This window comes from Cebus imitator, unplaced genomic scaffold, assembly GCF_001604975.1.
Source record: "Cebus imitator isolate Cc_AM_T3 unplaced genomic scaffold, Cebus_imitator-1.0 Scaffold561, whole genome shotgun sequence".
Lineage (NCBI taxonomy): Eukaryota > Metazoa > Chordata > Mammalia > Primates > Cebidae > Cebus > Cebus imitator.
This window is the reverse complement of record NW_016107876.1, coordinates 249,525-252,719: the sequence shown is the minus strand read 5'-3', so window position 1 is coordinate 252,719 and position 3,195 is coordinate 249,525.

Genomic DNA, 3,195 nt, shown 5'->3' with positions numbered 1-3,195 from the left:
AAAAAAAAAAAAAAAATCCAATATCTACAAGGCACAATTAAGTGAAGTGCAATAAATTCCAGTATGTACTTATAATACTGAATATAAATATGAAAAGACCAAAGGCTTATAAACTTCCTTATTGTACTAAATTGTGTTCATTCAATGAAATTATGTTTCTATTTCTTCAAAATGCATTTTTGATACCTTGCTCTGGTTTCATTTTCTTGCTTCACCTCCTCCAACTGGTTCACACCGGCTCCTCCTTGCCAGTATATATGGACTAACTACCATCAACTGTGGGCAAAGATAATTTGAAGAGGTTTTATTGGTCAAATATACATATTCCATCAATATTATTAAATATTTCTCCATTAGACATTCATTCTTTGGAACTTAATAAGAAATAGACATGAAATTTCTCCATTAGACATTCATTTATTTGGAACTCAATGAGGCTATTGATTTTTTTGCGGGGGAAACTCTAAAATAGAAAGTCTCTGAAATTATTTCCAATAGCCAGACAATAAGTGAGACTCCCTTTAAGTAGGAATGAAGTCTGGGAAAAATGGGACAGGCGAGTTACGAAAAGAAAAATATTCCTGAGAGATAAAGTTAAGCAAATATTGAACAATCTCAGACATAATTCATACAGGTGTGCCCTCACCCTTCCATAAACATACTTGCTCATGGTTTTTATTTTCTTAAACTGATTATTTTTTCAGCAGTTTAATACAAAAGTTTATTTCTTAATCATGCAGGGTTTTTTTTGTTTGTTTGTTTGTTTGTTTGTTTGTTTTATCAAACAAAATTTCTGAGAAGTTAATCTTTTAGTAATGATTCAGGTCCCAGGCTCCATTCATCCATGACTCTTCCATGACTTTGGTCCTCTGAATTCACTGATTTTATCTGTTTCATCTACCATCAGATGGTGTGAAGAGGAGGAAATAGAGGGTAGCACTGATTCTTTTGCATTTCCTCCTTACAACCTCTCTTCTACATACTTTATATACACTAGGTGGCAGTGCAATGAAACAAAGAAAAGTACAGTCCAGAAACTGAAGATTTTACAGAGATCACATCTTATGGCATCTTTATTTTTAAAAGGAAAAAACAAAACTGGGATCTTATCCATGTTCTTCAACCTTTTTATTCTCTTTAGTCTCTCAGCCCCTATGTTTTCCCTAACACACACTCAGCTCTTCACTTTCTTCTCCAACTAGCCCAATTCCCTTTCTTGTCAACACACTTAAACTCTTATACCCTTACCCTCTGCTTCACAGTCCCATCTAAATGCCCACACGGTGACTACCTAAAACACTATTGGAGAAAAATCACAAAAGCACTTCTTTTTTTTTTTTTTTTTCGCCTGTGAAAACATATAGTCTCCAAATTTACTTGGACAGCCGGTGTTAAACTAAGATACTCTTAGTTGGCTCATTCAGTTGCCTTTTTCGCGTTCCACTCTGAAAATCAACAAAGAACACCCTCAAGTCTCCAAAGCCCCTGCTGCATACAGACAATCAAACCTCATACTTCACAGAGAAAAATAAAGCTATTATGAAAGAACATTTCACCCTATACATATTGCTTATCTCTGACTATACCTCACTCACCTGGGTTTTCCCAGTTTAAAAAAATACTTTTCCTGCTATTTACATCCAGTTCCCTAGTTGTGCCTGTTACTCCTCCCCCTTCAACTCTCAGCCAGAAATTGGACCTTATTTCATCCTCATTTAACTAACTCCTCTTCTCAATCTTTCATTCTTTTCTGTCTTCTATCATGTGGCCTATAAACATGATCAGATTTCTTTAGCCATTAAATTTTTTCTCCCTCAGTGTTATACTAACAAACCATAAAACATATAGGGTACTTACAATGTACCAAATACTTTTTAAAATGATTTATGTAACCAAATTTTTAATTCTCACAACCTTGTGAGATAATCAACTATTCTTATTATTATTTTAGATTAGAAAATGAAGTCACAGAGAGGTCAACTACCCTGGTCAAGATAACACAACTAATAAATAGCAAAGTTGTATTGGAACACTAGACTCTAGGGTTCAGATTCTGTAATAACAAGTATTCTATACTACCAAAGTTAACTAATATCTACTGTTTCTCCATAAAGTCCTGCACTTCCTTCATTTAAATCAGACTGTTTATCAGTTTGTTCCTACCTCTCTGCCTGATTTTCCTGTCTTCTTTAGATTTTATTCTTGTCCATCTCTAAAATGGCAACATTCTCTAGTATCCTATTCTCTGTGTTCTCTGAATTTTTAAAATCAATAAGTCCTAAATTAAAATATAAGTTCCACCATTAACCAACTTTATTACTCTGGTAAAATCACTTCATCTCATCAGGGTGATGTGAGAAATAAAGTATATAGTACCTGGCATATATAATAGTAGATACTAAAAAAATACTAGTTTTTATTGTTACTATCATCATAATAATCATCACCATCATCACCATCACTATTATCTAATTTATATTCACGGGCTCCACTAACTCTTCTATTCTGATCATTTTTATATACAGGAGCCAATCATAATCCTAAAAGACACAACCCCAAATGCCATAATCTTCAATGTTGAAATCCCAAAATATCAAAATCCTGATATTATAATCCTGGAGAAAGTAATTTTTAAAGTTATTTAAAAGCCACTTATTTACAATCCTATTATTATACTTTAAGTTCTGGGATACACATGAAGGATGTACAGGTTTGTTACATAGGTATACATGTACCATGGTTGTTTGCTGCACACATCAACCCATCATCTACATTGTTTCTCCTAATGCTATCCCTTTCCTACACTCCAGCCCCCAGCAGGCCCCAGTGTGTGATGTTCCCCTCTGTGTCCATGTGTTCTCATTGTTCAACTCCCACTTATGAGTGACAACATGTAGTGTTTGATTTTCTGTTCCGGTAGTTTGCTGATAATCATGGTTTACAGCTTCATCCATGTACCTTCCACCAACAGTGTAAAACTGTGCCTATTTCTCTACATCCTTTCCAGCATCTGTTGCCTTCTTACTTTTTAATGATCGCCAATCCAACTGGTGTGAGATGGTATCTCATTGTGGTTTTGATTTGCATTTCTCTAATGAACAGTGATTATGAGCTTTTTTTCATATGTTTGCTGGCTGTATAAATGCCTCCTTTTGAGAAATGTCTGTTCATATCCTTTACCTACTTTTTGATTGG